The sequence below is a fragment of the Phyllobates terribilis genome, unplaced genomic scaffold (genome assembly GCF_046119375.1).
Source record: "Phyllobates terribilis strain yellow unplaced genomic scaffold, ASM4611937v1 Scaffold_123__1_contigs__length_5148117, whole genome shotgun sequence".
Classification (NCBI taxonomy): domain Eukaryota; kingdom Metazoa; phylum Chordata; class Amphibia; order Anura; family Dendrobatidae; genus Phyllobates; species Phyllobates terribilis.
This window is the reverse complement of record NW_027362883.1, coordinates 4,493,315-4,515,785: the sequence shown is the minus strand read 5'-3', so window position 1 is coordinate 4,515,785 and position 22,471 is coordinate 4,493,315.

Sequence of the window (22,471 nt, the reverse complement as noted above, 5' to 3'; positions counted from 1 at the left end):
CCTTTATTTTTTTGAGCAGTGTAGTATAAATATGCTCCAAGATAATTCTGCAGTATTTCACAGTCAAATCCAATGGGTGTAAAATATAAAAAATAACCTTTATTCAATATTTTAAAAAGATTTTAAGTGTCCAAAATCTGTCACAAATTTCCTAAAATTATCCTAAACATAGGACTATTGTGAATGGTTTTAATTTATCTCACCGGCTAACCATTTATATATATATTGTCTTGTTGGGGGGCCAGGGATTAGTCACAATTCCTAGGGGTATCTCTTTATTTATATTTATAACTCCCTTTTCAATTTGGCCTCTGGCTATTAGAAATCATGCCATCTCATTTCTCCTCATTGTGAGTCTGCAGTCTGATAATGGCATTAATAATATTCATTTTACCATGTCCTGTGCTATTCTCTTCAGAACGGCTTTATAGTGCTGCCGTCATATACCGGTGCGGTGCTTGTTTCTCCTGATCTAGGAGCTTTATATTGAGGTAGCCTGGCTAATCATCTCTTGTAGTACTTTCTATAGAAATGCTCAGCCCTACGCGTTTCATCATTCTTATATGAGACTCTCATGGTCATCAGGGGCTCACAGTCTATGATCTTTTTTGGTTTGATAGTACGATAGTTTTGTAATAAACTTATCGGCAGGGTTGCCGGCAGCGTCTGGCGGCTAAACCAGCGTGACTTTATAGGAGAGTTGGTGCCCCCTCTTGTGCGCCCCCCTTCTGTCATCCAATCGAGTGACTCGGGTGCGTTGCAGGCGTATCATGTTGCGATCATATAATCATGCAGGGACTCGTCTCATTCTTCCAGGAGGATCTTTTTCTCACAGAGATGTCTTGGCTGCACTGCGATCTCACAGTATTAATATGTCTTTTATATCTAGGGAAGGAGACTGGTATATTTCATTGCATCTTATAATGTAGTCTCTAAGAGTTTGTTGCTATATAAGTTGTTAATAGTGTTTGTTCGTAGTTTCATTTGTTTGGTTTACAGACAGATCTGCCTGTTTCATGTGCTACCTCGTCCCACCTACACTTAGATCGATGCAGAACTTCCTTTCATCGTGACAAATGCCATCTGGCTATGTCACTGCTTCCGCACCAGCAAACGCTTGCGGACGTCTATTTCCTCAAAGTTCATTTCATTTGATCGTATCAATATGTCCATAATAGAAATTGGGTTGACTTTTATTCTGATTGTATCGATGTATCTGTATTAAGTCTTCAGATGAGTATTTTATAATATAAAAACAAAGGAAGAAATTCTGATGAAATTTGTCCTATTGTTGTTAAACTTCAATTTGTTCAAGAGGTCATTTTTAGTGTTGAGCGAGCATGCTCGACACTGCTCAGTACTCGCCCGAGCATCTCACTACTCGGGATGTTCGGCGAGCACCGAGCATTTCCGGGTTACTCGGGCGGGAGCTCGGGTCTCCGCCCTGTATGTTTGGCGCTCTTTACAGAGCCAATGAACATGCAGGGATTGCCAGCCAGTCACTGTAATGCCGCAGCCATGTTTGTGGGCATTACAGTGATTGGCTGGCCGCACAGCGTCACCTCGAGTATTTAAAACCGGGCGCCGCCATCTTGGACACAGTCGCTCCGGATCAGACAGTGCAGAGACAGCGCTGCTGATTTAGGGAGAGATATAAACTGCGAAATAGTTAGTGTAGGGTCTGTAAAGCCAGCAAAAGCAAACAAACAGTCCTTCTCAGGACTAATATCCATCCCAGATACCAGGCAGGCAGGCTGTATAGGAGACACAGTGGTTATACCAGCAAACGCTGCATTACAGTCCTGTGTGCTCCTGTTGCTGAAATTGCTGGACTTAGCTCCAGGTCTCAGGGGACAGGAAAAATCCTTTTTTTTTTTTTTTTTTTTTACCTCCTTCACACTGTACAAATACCCATCTTATTAACCTTTTGTCCCCCCCCACCCCCCCCCCCAAAAAAAAAAGCGTGTCTGATTTTTCAGACACAAATATATCTGTTGAAAATAGTCAGGTGTAGGCTAGAGAAACAGAAGTGGTGTTTTGCACTTCCACGGTTCAAACCTCTGTATTATCCACTTTGGCCCATTTGTATCTAAAAAAAAAACATGGTTTGAGTGTCGCTCACTGTTCAGCCGCAATTATATCTATTTAAAAAAGTCTGCTATACCCCAGTAAACAATAACTGTGGTTTTGCCATCCCACGGTAAAAATCTCTATTATTCAGGTTTTAGTAGTTTTTACGTAAAGAAAAACAGTAATAGTTTCTCCCTGATTGTTCAGGTTGTTTAAAAGAGTCGGGTGTAGGCCAGAGAAATAGAACTGTGGTTTTCCTCTTCCACGGATCTAATCTACTTTTTATTACCCTTTTTCCATTGATAGTGTGAGTGTAAGCTATTTTACTTCCTTTACAATGGGCAAGGCGCGTGGCAAGGGACGTGGAACTGGACGTTCTGGTGATGGTTCGTGCAGAGGACGGGGCCGTGGCCAAGGTGAAAACGTGCCACAACCAACGCCACATCTTCTCGCTCCCACTTCTTGACCGAATTATTAGGGAAGCACAGAACAACACCAGTATTGAGAACTGATCAGTGTGCACAGGTTATTAATTGGATAGCAGATAATACTTCCAGTTACATGGGCACCACCACCTCCGCTCTGTCTTCCACACGGTCAGCTCTTAGTAGCCGTGAGTCTCGACCGCATACTCCTCCTCACCCTGATGCTCCTTCCTCCCACCATGCTGAGTGTCGTCAGACAGCAATTGATCCCACACTTGGACACTCTGAAGAGCTGTTCACTGGTCCATTTCCATATTTGTGCCCCTCGCCTGATACGCTTGTGGTGGAAGAGGAGATCCCATGTAGCGATGCCCAAATATTTGAACAGCCACGGCCAGAGGAAGTCGACGCTGCCAATTTGTCACAAGAGGTGGACGATGGCGAGACACAATTGCCAGGAAGTGAGGAGGAGCATCGTGGTGCGCAAGTGGAAGAGGAGGAGGTGGTGGATGATCTAGTAACTGACCCAACGTGGCAGGAGGACATGCAGAGTGAGGCCAGCAGCACACAGGGGGAGGGAGGCAGAGTACCTCAACAGGCAGGAAGAAGCAGTGTGGTGGCCGCAGACAGAAGGCGGGCAACCGTTCCCCGTAACACCAACACGAGGGACGTTGCCAGTACAAGCGGTAGGTCTTCCAGAGTCTGGAATTTTTTTAAAGACTCTGCTGATAGCCCCAAAAAGGTCATATGTTCCACCTGCCATGCCAGCATCAGCAGGGGTGACAAAACTACCAGCCTGACCACCACCAGCATGATCAGGCACATGGCAGCAAAGCACCCGACTTTGTGGGGCGAAACCCAGGATCCACGACCAGTGTCAGCGGGTGTCACCACTGCTTCTTCTACTGTTGTGCGTGCAATAGAACCCCCTGTTGTGTGTGCAAGGCAATCCCTTGTCCATACTGCATGTAAAGATTCCCCCTCCTCTCAGTCTTCACTTGTTATGGCAGTTTCTCAAGAAACAGCATCCACGTCCCACCGCAGCGTTCAGTTGTCCATATCCCAGACCTTTGAACGAAAGCGGAAATTCGCAGCTAACGCCCCACAGGCCACAGTCCTAAATTCGCACATTTCACGACTGCTTGCGTTGGAAATGCTGCCTTTTAGGCTGGTGGAGACGGAATCCTTCCGCAATCTTATGGCGGTGGCCGTCCCTCGGTACTCGGTCCCCAGCCGACACTATTTTGCCCGGTGTGCCATCCCCGCACTACACAAGCGCGTGTCCCAAAGCATCTGCCGTGCCCTCAACAATGCAGTTACTGGGAGAGTCCACCTGACAACAGACACATGAACAAGTGCTTGTGGCCAGGGACAGTACATCTCTCTGACGGCACACTGGGTAAACATAGTGGAAGCCGGGACCCAGTCGGACCTTGGGACGGAACACATCCTCCCCACACCGAGGATTGCGGGCCCTATGTCAGTCATAGTTGCCCCCATAGTGTATAGCTCCTCCTCCTCCTCCATCTCCTCCTCCGCCTCCATCTCCTCCTCCTGTTCAGCCTCCTCCTCCATCTCCTCCATCTCCATCTCCTCCTCCTGTTCAGCCTCCTCCTCCATCTCCTCCTCCTGTTCAGCCTCCTCCTCCATCTCCTCCTCCTCCATCTCCATCTCCTCCTCCTGTTCAGCCTCCTCCTCCATCTCCTCCTCCTCCATCTCCTCCTCCTGTTCAGCCTCCTCCTCAATCTCCTCCATCTCCTCCTCCTGTTCAGCCTCCATCTCCATCTCCTCCTCCATCTCCATCTCCTCCTCCATCTCCATCTCCTCCTCCTGTTCAGCCTCCTCCTCCATCTCCAGCTCCTCCTCCTGTTCAGCCTCCTCCTCCGTCTCCATCTCCTCCTCCTCCTCCTCCTGTTCAGCCTCCATCTCCATCTCCTCCTCCTGTTCAGCCTCCATCTCCATACCTGTACAAGTGTTATACCGTCGGTTCAGCGTGGGTGGCCTGAGGACAGGGGGGAGGAGGAGAGCATGGTCCGTCGTCATCTTGGTGAGGACAAGGAAATCTTGCCCATTACCAGTCTAGCACGCATGGCTGACTTTATGTTGCGCTGCCTTAACTGTGACCCTCGCGTTGTCAAAATGTTGGGTGACAGTCATTACTGGTTGGTGACACTTGTAGACCCCCGCTACAAGGAGAACTTTCACTGTCTTATTTCTGAGGTGGAGAGGTCTACAAAAATGGGCCTGTACCAGAAGGCCCTTGCTGCAGAACTGTTAAAAAAAAAAAAAAATTCCCATCTGAACACTCTAGCGGCAGAGGTCACAGTTCGTTGACCAACCAAAGCGTACAAGCGAGAGAGAGGCAACTCCAATCTAGTAGAGGCAGGGGAACACTGTCAACGTTCTGGGACAGTTTTCTCAGACCCTGAGGCGTGGGGTACTCTCACAAGGAGTGGAAAGTTTCAAAAGATGGTGAGGGAGTACCTTGCCGACCGTACCAGCGTCCTTCGTGCCTTTTAATTATTGGGTATCCAAGCTGGACACTTGGAATGAACTCGCTCTGTACGCCTTGGAGGTCCTGGCCTGCCCTGCCGCTAGCATGTTATTGGAGCTTGTTTTTAGTGCCGCTGGGGGAATTATAACTGATGAGCACACTCTCCTGTCAACTAACAATGCTGACAAGCTGACCCTTATCAAAATGAACAAGGGCTAGATTGGGCCAGACTTCTCATCACCACCAAATGACAGCAGAGTAACAAAGTCAAATCCACGGTGTTATTTCGGGAGGTGTATTCCCATGCACCACTTCACACCCACACATGGGTATACGCTTCCTCATTTCGGCTGTTTTATGTTCTTCTCCTTATCCTCAGCCTCCACCACCACTATACCACCAGGGTGACCGTGGTCCGTGTTGCCATTATTGAAAGTTCCTCCGTCCTTATTTTTGTCAGCTTTTGCTTGGAAGGCATAAGCAAAGACTGTGGGAGACCCACTCCCCAATAATGGGAATACTATTTTTAAGATGCTGTACTGTCTGGCTCTTGTAAGGGGCATTAAAAGCATCTTGTTATACCACTCTAACCTCCACGTCTCTTCTGAGGGGCATTAACAGCATCTTGTTATACCACTCTGACCTCCACGTCTCTTGTAAGGGGCATTAAAACCTTCTTGTTAAGCTACTGGGACCTCCACGAGTCTTTTACGGGCTCTGCATTTCCTCCTAATTTTTTTGAAGCTTTTGCTTGGAAGGCATAAGCAAATACTATGGGAGACCCACTCCCCAATAATGGGACTTATGTTTGTAATATGCTGTGCTGCATGGCTCTTGTAAGGGGCATTGCAAGTTCCTCATAATTTTTGGAAAGCCTTCCATTCACTGCTTAGGCTAACAGTGTACAGGAGACCCAGTTGGTATAAATGGAAAAAACTGTTTAGTTAAGGCCCTCTGACCTCCATGTCATTTCCAAGGGGCATTGGAGTGCCTCAAAATTTTTGGTAGGCATTGCACTCACTGTATGCCCTATAACTGTGTAGCCGAACTGCTCCTTTTTGTTACAGAAACATATCCTACAAGACATATGTGATTGACTGGCCTGATATTGATGTGAATGGTCCCTGTTCCTCCTGCTCCTTCTCCTTTGCCACTACCTCATCCATCATTTATCACCTGAAGCTTTGTTTTAATGGGAGTCATAGAACTGTGATAGTAGCAGGAAAACATCCAGAAATCCTCGGAGGAGGTAGGATATGCGCCAAAACGCTGACCACCTCAGGCCTAGCCGCTACTACATACATGCGCTTGCATTCCAAGAAAACAAAGCAGATGCTAACTTGTATCATCATCATCATGGTCCTCACCTTGGCACTCTCAACTCCCCTGATCGAGAAGCCAGGGCCCACCAGAGGAGTCTGGTTCTCTGGTGGTCTCGTCCAATGCTGCCCTAAAGCAGGCCGGGCTAAGAAAAGTGTGTGGGGGGAAGTTGACAGGAGAAATAGGGGCGGCTGGGGACCGTTTATGCAAGCAAGCAGTATGGTATTGCAGCCTGGGGGTGGGTGGGTGGCAGGTTGCATACTTGCGCTTGCATTGCAAGGAATGGGAGAGGTACAATTGAACACTGCCCTGGGACAAGGACTTGAACGGGTATAGTTGCAAGTCTGCAACGACAGGTGCAGGGTGGGAGGCATCTTCGCATGTACCATGAACAGGGGTTTGGCATGCACACACTACAGCGGAATAGGCTGTCCTTCCCACTAAATGCACTGGGGAGGGCACAGGTAATGTTTTGGTATACGCGCTTAATCTTATGTATAAGGCACAGAGGGACAAATGGGGGTGGCTGGGGACTGAGTTTGAATACCTCGCTGCCGAAGCAGCCATGAGGTAGTGGCCAGCTTCGGCCTCCTCCAAACTAAAAGGCCCGATTTCAAGTGCAAGCTAGCAGTATGGCATTGCAGCCTGGGGGTGGGTGGGTGGCAGGCTGCACACTTATGCTTGCATTCCAAGAAAACAAAGCAGATGCTAACTTTCATCATCATCATGCTCCTCACCTTGGCACTCTCAACTCCCCTGATGGAGAAGCCAGGGCCTACCAGAGGAGTCTGGTTCTCTGGTGGTCTCGTCCAATGCTGCCCTAAAGCAGGCTGGGCTAAGAAAAGTGTGTGGGGGGAAGTTGACAGGAGAAATAGGGGCGGCTGGGGAACGTTTATGGACACCCGGCTGCCCCCAGGCGGCTGGGGACCATGTGTGGACACCCGGCCGCGGGGCGGCTGGGGACCCAGTGTGGATGCCCGGCTACCTGGCGGCTGGGGACTGAGTATGGATTCCAGGCCGCCAACGCAGCCATGACGAGGTGGCCAGATTTCGCCTCCATATGCCTAAAAGGCCCAATTTCAAGTGAAAGCAAGCAAGCAGTATGGTATTGCAGCCTGGGGGTGGGTGGGTGGCAGGCTGCATACTTGCGCTTGCATTGCAAGGAATGGGGGAGGTACAATTGAACAATACCCTGGGACAAGAACTTGCACGGGGATAGTTGCAAGTCTGCATCTTCTGACGCGGCAAGGATCATTTCTGATGGGCACACTTTTAGGCAGTGACCTGGGTGTCAGAGATGCTTCCAGGGGTATTCCCCATGCTGTTCCCATGTATTTTCAGCACTGTATGCATGTGTCACACAGCACATGGTCAGATAAGGTTGTAAAATGTTAAAATGACATTTCCCGGTGAATGCATTTGTCACGGTTGAAAGCAATACAAAAGTGCAAAAACGTCTAAAAAATGCTACTTGTTAACATAGCCCAAGGTGTGGAGGAGTATTTTTTGGGGGGGTTATTTATTTTACCTTATACACAAGTCTTTACCCTGGAAAGGAAGTTCCTTAACATATTTCACAGGAAAGCAGTTTCAGTTTCATTTTTGAATGTTTTATTGTGAGCCCTTAAAAGTGGCTTAATACCTCTGACCACGTTGTTGACAGCAGTGACCTGGGCATCAGAAATGCTTCCTGGGGCGATCCCCATGCTGTCCCCATGTCATTTGAGCACTGTCACTATCGTTTTGGGCACTTGTTAGGCTTTTAAAAGACTGCCGTCAGTGCCGCGCCAAAAATGCTCAGGTCTCCCATAGACTAACATTGGGCTCGTTGCTCGGGTCGAGCACCCGAGTATCACGGCGAGCTCGGCCCGAGATTTGAGCACCCGAGCATTTTAGTGCTCGATCAACACTAGCGTGCACGGCTGCTGGTCCTCAAACCGGGTGGACCAATCGAAGCCCGGCGCGCCGTACACCCACTCAGGTGCTGGAGGTGGAGGCTCCGCGAGGGAACCCAGCAGAAGGTTCCTGACTTCAGTGCCTGGGAGTGGAGGTTCCGGGAGGGCAACAAGTGGAAGGTCCTCAGTCAGTGCCCTGGGGTGGAGGTTCCGGGCTGAGCAGCTGCTCCAGGGAGGGCATGGCGGGGTACGGAGAGTGTTGGTGTAGGAAGCCCAGGAGCAGGTCGGCGCTTGCAGCGCCCGGGACAGGGGATTTCTTCCCACCTGATCCTGTGCTGCACACGGCCTCCTGGTATTCAGCGGGTTCCGCTGGGTTGCTGCTGCTGGCATCCTGTGCTGCTCTACACCGTGCTGCAAACTTCTCCAACAGCTCGCTCCTCCACTTGGTAACTGCTGCTTGCTGGGCCCGGTCCACTTGTTGGCTCAGCTCCAGAATCTCACTCTGGAGGAACTCCGCGTCCTCCGGGGATAACTTACTGGCTTCTCCCTCCAGGGTGAGGGGGGTCGCTTGCCACGGCAGCAGGCCAGAGGCGGAGGCTTGATCCTGACTTCCGTCCATGTTGTCTGCCGGGTGCGGTCTGTCTAGGCTGGTTAAGACCACACCCTGTCTCCATTCCTTCTTTCCTCCTCCTCCTCTTTCGGGGGCGGTCCCATGGCAATCTGCTGTCGGTCACTCCTTGTGACGGCCTCCCTGCCTTGACGGACACATCTATGCGGACAGTCACAGTTGCAAGGGGCAGGGTATGCTTTTGGCGCCATTCTGGGACCCGGCCCACGATGGGAGGTTCCATACTGTTGTCTTTGATCACGCACATAATGGCGCCCGTTCTTCTGGGGCGGGCACCAGATTCAGTATCATTACACAGTTCTTTAGGCACACTTCACCCACCGATAACGGGTTGGTCACTTATCTTGTTCATGACTCCAGAGCTGACGCGCCCCCTGGCAGCTGGGCCTATGGATGCCGGTATAGGGGATATCACCGTGGCTGGCCCGGTCCGTGACCCAGGGCGGTCAGTAAAAAGGGGAAGATATTGGAGGATCTGGGGAAAGTGTTTGTGACGCCACCTGTGGAATGCAGCCAAAGAGAGCTGCCGCTGCGGAGCAGTCCTCTGGAGCTGATGTTACGGCAGCAGGGATGGTGTGGCTCTCCACAGGTAGAGCTTGCTCCTGGGCAGTGTAAGGCAGTGAAAGTTGCACTGGGCGTTGTAGTGCAGGGAGGGAAAGATGGCGCAGATAAAGAATGGACGGAGGCAGTGCGATGCAGTCATCCGAGTCTTTACTCACAGTTCTTATGACAGTTCCATTGGTGCACTGTACAGTTGTCAGCCTCCCCACGTCGCGCTGCGTTCACCAGGCAGGGGTTCAGCGCTTCCTCAGGTAGATTAGGAGCACCTGACAGAACTCCACTTTCTTTGTTCCTAGCTAGACAGTCTTCACACTAGGTCTGTCTCCCTCCTGCCCTGTGCTTCCCACTCTCAATCCCATTTGGGTGCTCTGAAGCCCCTCCTGTACGTTGGAGTTCCTGGACCTGCTTGTCCCTCACGGGGATTAGAATGAGGCTTCAGCAACTGACTATATAAGCCAGAAGCCTCCCAGCCAAGACCTGGAGTTACACGGCTGGACCAGGGGTCCGTCCCCTTCCTGCGGCTTACGATCCCTGTCTTCTGACAGATGCGGGGCATACGGGTGCCGTCCTGCACTCGCCGTACCCCCTAGGATCCCTTCCTTAGATCGGAGCCTACTCCTCTGCTCCCCTCCTGGGCCTCTAGCACTGGGCCCTGCTTGTGGAGCAGAGCTCCTAAAGAGACTCTGATCCCTGACTGTTCTCCACTGACTCCTCTACCGAACTCTCCTGCCACCCTAAAATGGCTCCCCTTTATATACCTACTACTATAGTGCTCCCTTAAACTACTTCCTCCACCCACACCCACTACTGGTTCCCCCTACCTCTGGGTTCCCCGTACTCCAGCCTGGGACAGGGCTCAGCAGTTGCGCTCATGCATGTTGCCCCTCCAGCCGGCCTGGAGCAGTGTATAGTGTTGAATGTGGGTGTTGGGGTTCTGGGCAGCACTCCCTCCTTGTTATGTTCTGCTACCAGAGCTAAGGAAAGAGAGGAGATCTGTCCCTACGATAGAACTCAGCTGAATCCCTACGATGTAACAGGGAACCTGATCCTGCGATCAGACCTGCTAAAGTCCTAAGCTAGTCTGTACGGAGACCTATAGATGTGGGGAAGGAATCCCTACAAGTACTAAGGACTGGGAGGAAAATGGGACACCTCCTAACAGAAATAGTAGCAGACAGACGAACAAACAAAATATATAGAACATAGAGGTCCGTAGACCAAGCAAACTAACAGAGTTAGATACAGAGCACAGGCTAGCTAGAAAGTAGTTATACAATGAAGTCCAGCAAAGCCAGAAGGGCGGAGCAGGATAATATAGGCCAACAAGGTCATGTGACCAGCAAAGGAAAAAACCTAAGAGCAAGGTTCTAACAGTACCCCCCCTTCTAAGAGGATCCTCCGGATCCCCTAGGACCAGGCTTATCAGGAAATCTCCTGTGAAACGCTCTGATAAGTCTGGACGCGGAAACATCATCTGACCTCACCCAAGAGTTATCCTCGGGTCCGAAACCTTTCCAGGCCACAAGATACTGCAAGCTACCTCTATACCGTCTAGAGTTAAGGATGCGAGAAATTTCATATTCCCCGTCCTCCACCACCGGAGGAACAGAGGCAGAGGCGTCACAATCCGATTCAACAGCTTTTTTCAACAGAGAGACATGAAATACCGGATTAATTCTCCAGGAGGTAGGAACCTCCAACCTAACAGCAGATTGGTTGACAACCTGGAGCACCTTAAAGGGCCCTACAAACTTGGGACCCAATTTCTTAGAAGGAATCCTCAACCGCAGATTCCTAGAGGACAACCAAACCATGTCACCAACAGCGAACAAAACCTCCTGTCGTTTCCTATCAAAGTAGTCTTTAGATTTTCTGTTGGCCTCCTGAAGATTACCACGCACATCCGTCCAAACTCTCTCCAAATCACCGGAAAAATTCTCCTCCTCAGGCACGGCAGATCCCAACTTGGAGAACGACCCAAACGACGGATGTCTCCCAGAACAACAAAAAAAAGGCGAACAACCAGCAGAAGAAGATGTATGATTGTTCAGAGCAAATTCAGCAAGTGGCAGAAACTCAGACCACCCCTCTTGATTGTCTGCCACAAAACAACGCAAGAACTGCTCAACATCCTGGTTTTTCCTTTCTGTCTGGCCATTAGATTCAGGATGATATCCAGACGAGAACGACAAATGAACTCCCAACCTGTCACAAAAGGCACGCCAAAAACGAGCCACGAACTGAGGACCCCTATCAGAAACAATGTCAGTAGGAACGCCATGAAGTCTGACAATTTCCTTGACAAAGGCCTTAGCGAGAGTTTTAGCGCAGGGCAGTTTGACGAAGGGAACCAAGTGACACATCTTGCTAAAACGGTCCACGACCACCCAGATGACAGTAAAACCCTCAGAGGGGGGAAGGTCAGTTATAAAGTCCATAGCCAAATGTGTCCAAGGAGCACTGGGAACCTCCAAAGGACAAAGCAACCCCGCAGCAGGAGTATGTGAGGACTTAGATCTAGCACATATAGTACATTGACGCACCCACTTAATGACTTCCTTCTGCCATCCAGGCCACCAAAAACTGCGACCCACCAGTCTCTTGGTCTCCGAGATTCCGGGATGACCTGCCAACCGAGATTCGTGACACTCAACAAACAAATCTCTCCTAAAGGTCCCAGGCACAAACAACCTCCCATGAGGAGTGTTAGATGGGGCATTCTCCTGTGCTTTAAGAATCTCATCTTCCAAAACGGAGTCCAAAGCAGCTATCACAACACCTTCTTGTAAAATGTTCTCCTCTTTCTCAGCACCGACTATGGGAGAAAAACTGCGAGACAAGGCATCCGCCTTAACATTCTTAGTACCAGGGATGTAAGTAACGGAGAAATTAAACCGCGAGAAAAACAGTGCCCACCTAGCCTGACGGGCATTCAGGCGCTTGGCAGCATCAAGATGTATCAGATTTTTATGATCCATAAGAACCTGAACGGGAAATTCCGCACCTTCCAAGAAGTGGCGCCAGTGTTCAAATGCGAGTTTAATAGCCAATAATTCCCGATTACCAATATCGTAATTCAGTTCAGTCTCCGAAAATTTTTTTGAAAAAAAGGCACAGGGATGTAATCCATCCCCGTTATCCTGAGACAATACTGCGCCAACCCCCACAGAGGAAGCATCAACCTCAACCAAAAACGGCTTAGTCACATCAGGCTGCATAAGGATGGGAGCAGAGGTGAACCTCTCCTTGAGATACACAAAAGCTTCAATGGCCTCAGAAGACCACTGAACCGCATCAGCACCTTTCCTGGTGAGATCGGTCAGAGGTTTGACAATACTAGAAAAAATTTTTTATGAATTTTCTGTAATTGGCAAAACCCAAAAACCTCTGTATCGATTTCAAACCAATAGGCCTAGGCCATTCCTGTACAGCTTGAACTTTAACCGGGTCCATCTCAAAACCTTCGCTGGAGATAATGTAACCCAAAAAACTGATTCTCTGTACAGCGAACTCACATTTCTCCAGCTTAGCAAAAAGCGAATTGTCCATTAATAACTGTAATACCTCACGTACGCTCCGCCAATGAGACTCCAGATCCGGCGAATAAATCAAAATGTCATCCAAATACACAACCACATTTTTGCCGATCAAAGGTCTAAGGATGTCATTAATAAGATTCTGAAAAAATGCAGGAGCATTAGTAAGACCAAAAGGCATAATCAGGTTCTCAAAATGACCCACAGGAGTGTTAAAAGCAGTCTTCCATTCATCACCCTCCTTCATGTGCAACAGATTGTATGCCCCCTTAAGGTCAATTTTAGAGAACCACTTGGCCCCCATTAACTGGTTAAACAGATCAGGAATCAATGGCAGTGGGTAAGGATTGCGTACAGTAATTTTGTTAATCTCACGAAAATCCAGACAAGGACGTAAACCGCCGTCCTTTTTTTTTTTTTAACAAAAAAAAATCCAACCGCCACAGGAGACTTAGAGGGCCTAATGTGACCGGCGGCCAAACTTGTCTGTATGTATTTCTCCAAAGCCTTCCTCTCAGGAATAGTAAGGTTAAATAAACGACTTTTAGGAAGAGTCGCTCCAGGGACAAATTCAATAGAACAATCATAGTCTCTATGGGGAGGCAAAACCTGCGATTCCTTCTCAGAAAACTCTCCAAAAATCCTGAATAGGAACAGGCAATTCTCCCCTATCCAAAGCTGCAATACGCCCGTTACAACACTTGTCATAACATTTATGGCTCCAGGATTTAATTTCACTGGTAGACCAATCCAGTACAGGATTGTGAAATTTTAACCAGGGCAATCCCAATATTACTGGAGAAGGCAAGTTATTCAAAACTACCAAATCCAATTTCTCATGGTGAACACCATTAATAGTGAGAGGAAATTCACAGACCTTGAGAGTAATATTCTTCAAAGGGGAACCATCCACAGAAACCACAGCAATGGGGGATGATAAAGGTTCGAGTTTTAAATTGAGTCTTTCCAAGAATCCCCCATCAATTACATTCAGAGTAGACCCACAATCGACAAACACCCGAAATTCCATTAATTTTTCCTGAGCAATCGTGGAAGCAGCTAAAAATACACCCTTGGAATTTAAACAGGCAATACGGGCATGACTGACCATTTTTTTTTCTTTCTTCATACGAAGCTCACAGCCTTTAATCAAATGACCAGATTTTCCGCAATAGAAACACAAGCCTTCAGAAAATCGACGGTCTTTTTCTTGAGAGCGAGGTGCCACCGATCCAATCTCCATCGGTTCACCACTGTTAGTACACACATTCTCATAACCAGAAACTGACATAGCAGAGGATTTGCTCTCATTAACCCTTGCACGCAGTCTCCTATCCACCCGTATAGCTAATTGCATAGCCTGTTGCAAATCTTCAGGTGTAGGATAAGCAATTAGCAGGTCTTTAACCCTTTCATTGAGCCCAGCAAGAAATAGACTTTTCAGAGCAGAATCGTTCCACCCTGTTTGAGTAGACAAACGACGGAAATGAGTACAATATTTTTCCACATTACCTGATCCCTGTTTCAAACGTCTCAACTCAGTCTCAGCTGATGCGACACGGTCAGGATCATCATATAATAGTTTTTTTTCTGCTTTGGGACTATCCACTGATCTGAAGCATGTATCACTAGGTTGCAAAGAAAAGGCCCACTCCTGAGGCTCTGTGCGCAAAAGTGACATTATGAACCCTATGCGCTGGGATTCATCCCCAGAGGACTTGGGTCTCAAACGAAAATACAATAAGCAAGCATTTTTAAATGAAAAAAATTCTCGGTGTTCACCAAAAAATAAATCCGGCAAACATACCTTAGGCTCCAAGAAATGTGCTCCAGGACAGTTACTCACGTGCTGACGGAGCTCTGCCACCTCCAGAGAGAGTCCCTGCAGGTGTTTAGCCAAATCCTGAACCGACACCATGATGGAACAGAAAAATCTTTCCTTAGAGAATTTGCAGGCTGGACTTACTGTTATGTTCTGCTACCAGAGCTAAGGAAAGAGAGGAGATCTGTCCCTACGATAGAACTCAGCTGAATCCCTACAATGTAACAGGGAACCTGATCCTGCGATCAGACCTGCTAAAGTCCTAAGCTAGTCTGTACGGAGACCTATAGATGTGGGGAAGGAATCCCTACAAGTACTAAGGACTGGGAGGAAAATGGGACACCTCCTAACAGAAATAGTAGCAGACAGACGAACAAACAAAATATATAGAACATAGAGGTCTGTAGACCAAGCAAACTAACAGAGTTAGATACAGAGCACAGGCTAGCTAGAAAGTAGTTATACAATGAAGTCCAGCAAAGCCAGAAGGGCGAAGCAGGATAATATAGGCCAACAAGGTCATGTGACCAGCAAAGGAAAAAACCTAAGAGCAAGGTTCTAACACTCCTCACCTGAGAGGAGACTCCACACCTCTGGGTGAGGTGCACTATCTCTGTGGTGACTGAACCATCAGGGGCACCACAATTACAAGTCCCATTGTTTTCTGTTTGATTAAAGTGGGCTAATATCTGGCTAATCTAGCTGCCCTAACAAATGTTCAGTTCAAATACCCGCTCCTTGTTCTCTAGGCACAAATTGCTTAGAGGCAGGCGATTACCCTCCTCCCCACAGAACACATGAGAACTCATCTGTATGTTGGGAGAGATGGCTGCTAGCCAAATAGTGTATGGCCAGGCCACAGCTATGCCACAAGGACTTGGCTGACTCCTTTTCAGTAGAGAGGAGCGGTGTTCGACTCGAACTGTTCGCCAATCTCAACTTCGAGCTGTTTTGGGCGGTGTTCGAGCCGTTCGGCGAACACGAACAATTTGAGAAAAATTCGGCTGTTCGAGGTTATGTTCGATAACTGTTCGTGCACCAAAATCATAACTGGATTTTTTCTCAGTAATGCTGAAAATTAATGTTAATACGCAGTTTGAGTGTACAGCGGGGTGGGGGGAGGGGCAGGGGATGGATCTCTGCATAAATAATGAAGATCTCCATTTTTTTTTCTCTTTCCCGCATTTACAGTAGGGAGGTGCAATCTGTCAGCCTATCAGCAGCGCACACACGGAGCGAACTGCTTTTTTTCACACAAGCAAGGGCATGTGTCATTGGCAGTGTATGTCACATGTCCTTGCCCTATAAGACCCAGCCATTTTCCCCGTCGCCACCATTTTCTCACTGCTGCAGCTGTGTGTTAGATGGCACTGCTGTTGCTGTGTGCGCTATACTTTGTGTTACTTTCAAGCCAATTTTCGCACAAATCTACAGATGGCTTGGGAGTAGGGAATAGTTGTGATTGCAGTCCTTTTGAGGACTAGGTTACATCAGTTCCTATCACTTTTTGCCAGGCAGGTCTGTACTAGTGCTGTGCAAGTTTTTTTCACAGCATTTGGCTAAATCTAGCAAAGCAAATCCTTTTTGGCCTCTTGCAGTGTGTTAGTCAGTGGAGTAGCCTATCTGTGTTGCAAGCTACACCACCTGTGTATAGAATGCAAATTTTTTTACTGCACCTAGTGAAGGAAAACCTTTTGGGCATAGCATCATTCTATTAGTCCATCTATACTTACCTACACCAGGTTGGAAATTCAAAATAATTTTTATCTGCATCTAGCTCTGAAAAAAATGTTTGGCTTCGGCTTGTAGCAGCGTGTGGGACTTGTTCTATTAGTCCATCTATACTAACCTCCACCAGGTTGCAAATTCAAAATATTTTTTTTCTGCATCTAACCCAGCCAATACTTTTGGGCTAATACCACAGTTTGGCCACTCAGCTCTGCTCGGTTCCCATTCATTGTTTTTTGTGCAAACAACTCCAGAGTTGTCAATTAGTTAACCACCAAAATGAGTGGAAAAAGGCCTGCTGCTTGTGGAAAGGGGAATAGGCATGTTGGGAAGGGAAAGAAAGGTTGTATCCATGGGGTAGGTGTTAAAGCAACAGTAACATCTGCTGAAGAAAGACAATCTTCCAGCCAAACTAAGATGTCTACTTCTTTTAGCGGACAATGTGAGAAGATCCCTTTCTTACGGGCACGCCAATCGCTACAAATTCCAGATGAGGCACAAAAACAGCATGTGCTTCAACAGATATCAAGTGCTCCTTTAAGTGGGCTCTCCTCCACCTCAACTTCAACATCACAAATACTCTAGTCCTCAGAGGTGTCACCCCAATCGCACTTGCTTCCTCACAGCTCCCAAGTCTCCAGCTGCCCGTCTTAGTATGGGGTAACACAGATGGTGGAGTCTGCAGAGCTGTTTACTCATACTATAGCCTGGGAATCAGAGGTCGGCTCCAGAGCTTCTGTGAATCCAGACGAGGAAATGATCTGCACTGATGCCCAGAATCTTTGAGTCGGATCCAGGACCAGAGGCAGAAGGTTCTGACCATAATGTAGACCCTCGTTCCCAAACTGTAACTCCTGTTGGTGGAGACAATGAGGAAGACGATGATGAGACTCATATACCTGATTGGAGCGACAACTTTAGTTTTTTGTCAGGGCAGGAAGAGGTTGGCTCTGAGGACGACGGGTGTGATAACACACAGGGTGGTGATGATGATGAGGTTGGAGATCCCACTTACTGTCAACCCACAGTTAGCCAGTCGATGAGGTCAGCAGAGGAGGTGGAGGAGGATGCTAGTGACGACGAGGTCAGGTTGCGCCTTCCTGGACAGACGTAGTACTGGAAGCACGTCAACAACTGCATCCTCAAACACAACTCTGCCTCTGACCACAAGTCGTGGTGGCTCTTCAGGTCGCATGGGTGCTAAGCCTTGCATAGCCTGGGCATTTTTTCAGATCGATAAGGATGACCCAACTTGTGTTATCTGTAACATTTGTCAGCAAAAGCTAAGTAGAGGCCAAAAAATACATAGTTTGAGCACTTCATGCATGAACCGGCACATGGATATGAAGCATAAATTGCAGTGGGAAGCTCACTGTGCTACAATGCGGCCTAGCCGGCCGGGCCAACCGCCGTCTGCCACATCTTGTGCATCCGCGGCCTCTTCATCCTCTGTGACTGGGGGGACAGCAGTCACACCTGTTTTGGGACGCAGACCTGCCACCTCTTTACCTGCAACAGCCAGCGTGATTGGCAGGTCATCATTTTCTTTGGAGGTGGAAACACCAGCTGGTGTTCAGCGCTGTCCGACATCGATAGCACCACCTTTGGATCAAGGCAACCTAACATGTCCGCCTGCATCTTCCTCACGGACCGGCAGTTTGCCGGGGACACCCTTCTTAACCTCGTCTAAGCACAGCAGCCAGCCCTCGGTCCCTCAGATGTGGACAAGTAAAAGACCATTTCCTCCTAGCCATGAGAAAGCTAAGGTTGAATTTCACCATCTGCAAGCTTTTGGCTACAGAAATGCTGCCTTTCCGCCTGGTGGACACAGAGGATTTTCGAGACCTTATGTCTGTCGCAGTGACCCAGTACCAGATGCCCAGTCGGCACTACTTCTCAAAGAAAGGTGTGCCTGCGCTCCTCCACCAGCATGTCGCACACAACATCACCGCTTCTTTGAGAAACTGTGTGTGTGACACGGTGCATTTCACCATAGACACTTGGACGAGTAGGCATGGACAGGGGCGTTACATGTCGCTGACTGGGCTTTGGGTAACTATGGTGACAGCAGGACAAGGGGCTGCTGTCCAAGTCTTGCCGTCCCCATGAGTTGTGCGTCAATCCTCTTTATCTCGAAGTTCCTCCACTGCTTCTGCCTCCTCAACCTCCTCTCGGTCCTCCACCTGCACCCAAAGCCTGTCTGGTCATTCCACAAGCTTTCTAACTGCGCAGAAGGGATCCTGCACACCTCCTTACTATGCTGGCAGTAGGGCTCAACGTCATCAGGCGGTTTTTACTTTGAAATGTCTGGGAAATGTGAGTCATACAGCTGAGGAGTTGTGGTCAGCTCTGGAGAACCAATTTCATGAATGGTTGTCTCCACTGGACCTGAAACCAGGGAAAGTCGTGTGCGACAATGCTGCAAACCTGGGTGCGGCCCTTTGCCGAGGCAATGTCACACGCGTGCCTTGTATGGCTCACATGTTGAACCTGGTTGTCGAGCAACTTTTAGCCCACTATCCCGGACTAGATGGCCTTCTGCAGAGGGCACGGTCGCTGTGTGCTCACTTCCGCCATTCGCATCCCGCAGCTCAGCGACTTACATCTCTACAGAAGTCGTTGGGCCTGCCACTTCACCGGCTAAAATGCGATGTGCCTACCCGGTGGAATTCAACTCTGCACATGTTGCAGCGACTGTGGCAGCACCGACAAGCCCTGGTGCAATACGTTCTGACGTATAGCCTGGGCCAACGAGATCCAGAGGTGGGGCAAATCACGCTGGAGGAGTGGTCTCAGATCAGGGACCTATGCACCCTTCTGCACAGTTTTGAAATGGCGAAGATGTTTATTGCTGACGATGCCATTATCAGCATGACTATTCCGGTGATTTATATGCTGGAGCACATGTTAAACAGAATTCGGAGTCAGGTGGTGGCAGAAGAGGAGGTGGAGGAAGTAGAGGAGGAGGAGTTGCATGAGGAAGGGCTAACATCTGCAAGGTCCAGATGGTCGGCAGCACCAAGGCGGCAGGCATGTGAGGGTGGGGGAGATGGTTTTACCAGGGCGCATGGTAGCAGCCAAACTAGTGAGGAAGGTGCAGGAGTGGAGGACGAACTGATGGAAGACTCATCAGATGAGGGAGACCTTGATCACATTTCTGTTGTGCGAGGTTGGGGGGAGAGGGCAGAGGAAGGAAGCATGATTGTTACCTCGCCACCAACACAACAGGGACTTGGTGCTCCTGGATGCGCAAGACACATGAGTGCCTTCTTGCTGCACTACCTGCAACATGACCCTCGAATTGTGAGAATTAGAAATAATCCTGACTACTGGGTTGCCACACTCTTAGATCCCCGGTACAAAAGTAAATTTGCAGAAATTATTCCTGCCATAGAAAGATGCACGCATGCTGGAGTATCAGCAGAGACTGTTTCAGAATCTTACATGTGCTTTTCCACAAAACACTAGTGGTGCACGTAGTGAATCTCACAGTTCCAACTTGCCAACCGTGGGACCGTCGAGTGTTCAGCACTCAAAACTTAACATAAACACAGTATCTGCTGGTAACATCAATTTTGCGGAATCATTTCACCACTTTTTTAGCCCATCCTTTGCAAGGCCACAGGAGACAAGAAGTCTGACATAGTCAACGCCTAGAGACGATGGTACAGGAGTATCTCCAAGTAAACATTGAAGCCATGACTGTGTCACTGGACCCTTGCTCTTTTTGGGCTTCCAATCTGGATAAATAGCCGGAGCTTGCCACTTACGCCTTGGAGATCTTGTCATGCCCCGCAGCCAGCGTTCTGTCTGAACGTGTGTTCAGCGCTGCTGGTGGTGTGCTGACAGATAAGCGCACGGGGCTCTCCACTGATAATGTAGACAGACTCACGTTCATAAAGATGAACAAATCATGGATCCGAAACGACTTTTCTACCCCTGTGTCATGCTGAGGAGAGTAAAAGCTTGATGATTTGTTAAAATCACCTCACCAACCGTTATAAGCTTTCAAATTACTAATCATGTTTATCTGTATCTTGGCTGGAAAATAATTTGGGCCTTGTAGCAGTTTACAGCACTGATTCTATTAGACCATCTATACTAAACTCCACCAGCTTTCAAATTAATAATAATTTTTTGCTGCATCTAGCCCAGAAAATAATTTTGGGGCTCCGAGATGCGCAAGACACATGAGTGCCTTCTTGCTGCACTACCTGCAACATGACCCTCAGATTGTCAGAATTCGAAATAATCCTGACTACTGGGTTGCCACACTCTTAGATCCCCCACACTCTACGATCAACCTTTTCATTTTAATAAAGAGCAAAAAAATGGTCATTTTTGGAATTATAAGCATTAGCCGGTTATTACAAACTGTAATCAAACAGTTTTCAGCTCAAAACTTTATTCTAGGTGATGTTACATTTGCACATAGGACCCCTTGTTCGAAAGGAGCTTCTGAACTCTCTCGTCCATTGAATTTGTCAGGTTTTGGATGGTTTCTGCTTCAATTGTTTTGCATGAGGACAGAATACCCTCCCAGAGCTGTTGCTTAGATGTGAACTGCCTCCCGCCATCATAGACACTCCTTTTGATGATGCTCCAGAGGTTCTCAATGGGGTTGAGGTCAGGGGAGCATGGGGGTCACACCATAAGTTTGTCCCCTTTTATGCCCATATCAGCCAGAGATGCAGATGTTATGTGCAGCATGAGACGGTGCATTATCATGCATGAAAATGATCTTGCTGCGGAATACACGGTTCTTCTTCTTGAACCATAGCAGGAAGTGCTGTTTGAGAAACTCCACATACATTATGGAGTTCATATTTACCCCTTCAGGGATCCTAAAGGGGCCGACAATCTCTCTCCCCATGATTCCAGCCCAAAACATTACTCCACCTCCTCCTTGTTGGTGCCGTAGCAGTGTTTGCATGGGGTGTCCATCAACCAGCCATCCTCCACTCCATCCATCTGGACCATCGAGCGTTGCACGGCACTCATCGGTGAACAAAACAGTTTTGAAGTCAGTCTTCATGTATTGTTTGGCCCACTGTAGCCCTTTCTGCTTGTGTACATTAGATAGAGGTCGACAGGATAACTTACGCACAGCTGCAAACCTCTGAGGACCCTGCATCTTGTTGTTCGGGGGACGTTGGAGGCACCAGCAGCTTCAAAAACTTGTCTGCTGCTATGACAAGGCTTTTTTGCCGCTGCTCTTTTAACCTGACGTAATTGCCTGTAGGAAAGAGTCCTCAATTTTCCCTTATCAGCACGCACACATGTGTACTGTGAATCAGCTTCATACTTCTTGATTATGCGATGATCAGGATGAAGTGTCTTGGCAATGTTGATTGTAGTCATGCCTTGACCTAAACAATCCACAATTTGTTGCTTCTCAGCAGCCGACACATCCTTTTTTCTTTCCCATTTTGGCAGAAAATGTAGGCTGCTTAATAATGTGGGACAGCCTTCTTAAGAAGTCTTGCCTTTCATTGGACACCCCTGCCAAACTAATTAGCACAGGTGTCTGCAATTGCTTACAGTGATATAAAGAGCCCTGACACACATCACCATCAATGAGTTTAACTGACAAACAAACAAATTCTTCCCTTATCACTCCTAAACACTTTTTGCATAATAATTTGGAACGCAGTGTACATGTGCTTTTCCACAAAACACCAGTGGTTCACGTAGTGAATCTTACAGTTCTAACTTGCCAACCGTGGTCTGTATGGAGTTGTTCAATAAAGGGCCCAAAATTAAGATAACATGGACGGGAGAGGTCTCTATGAATACGAATTCCTAAGTATTTGATACCCTGTGAGGGACAGGCAAAGGGAAAGTTGGACTGGATGGAATCCTGTATGGATTTGAGGAGGGAGACATCGAGGGCCTCAGACTTCGCTGCATTGATTTTAAAATTTGACCATGTAACAAAGTGATCTATTTCAGCCATAACAGCAGGGATGGATATATGTGATTGAGTGCTATA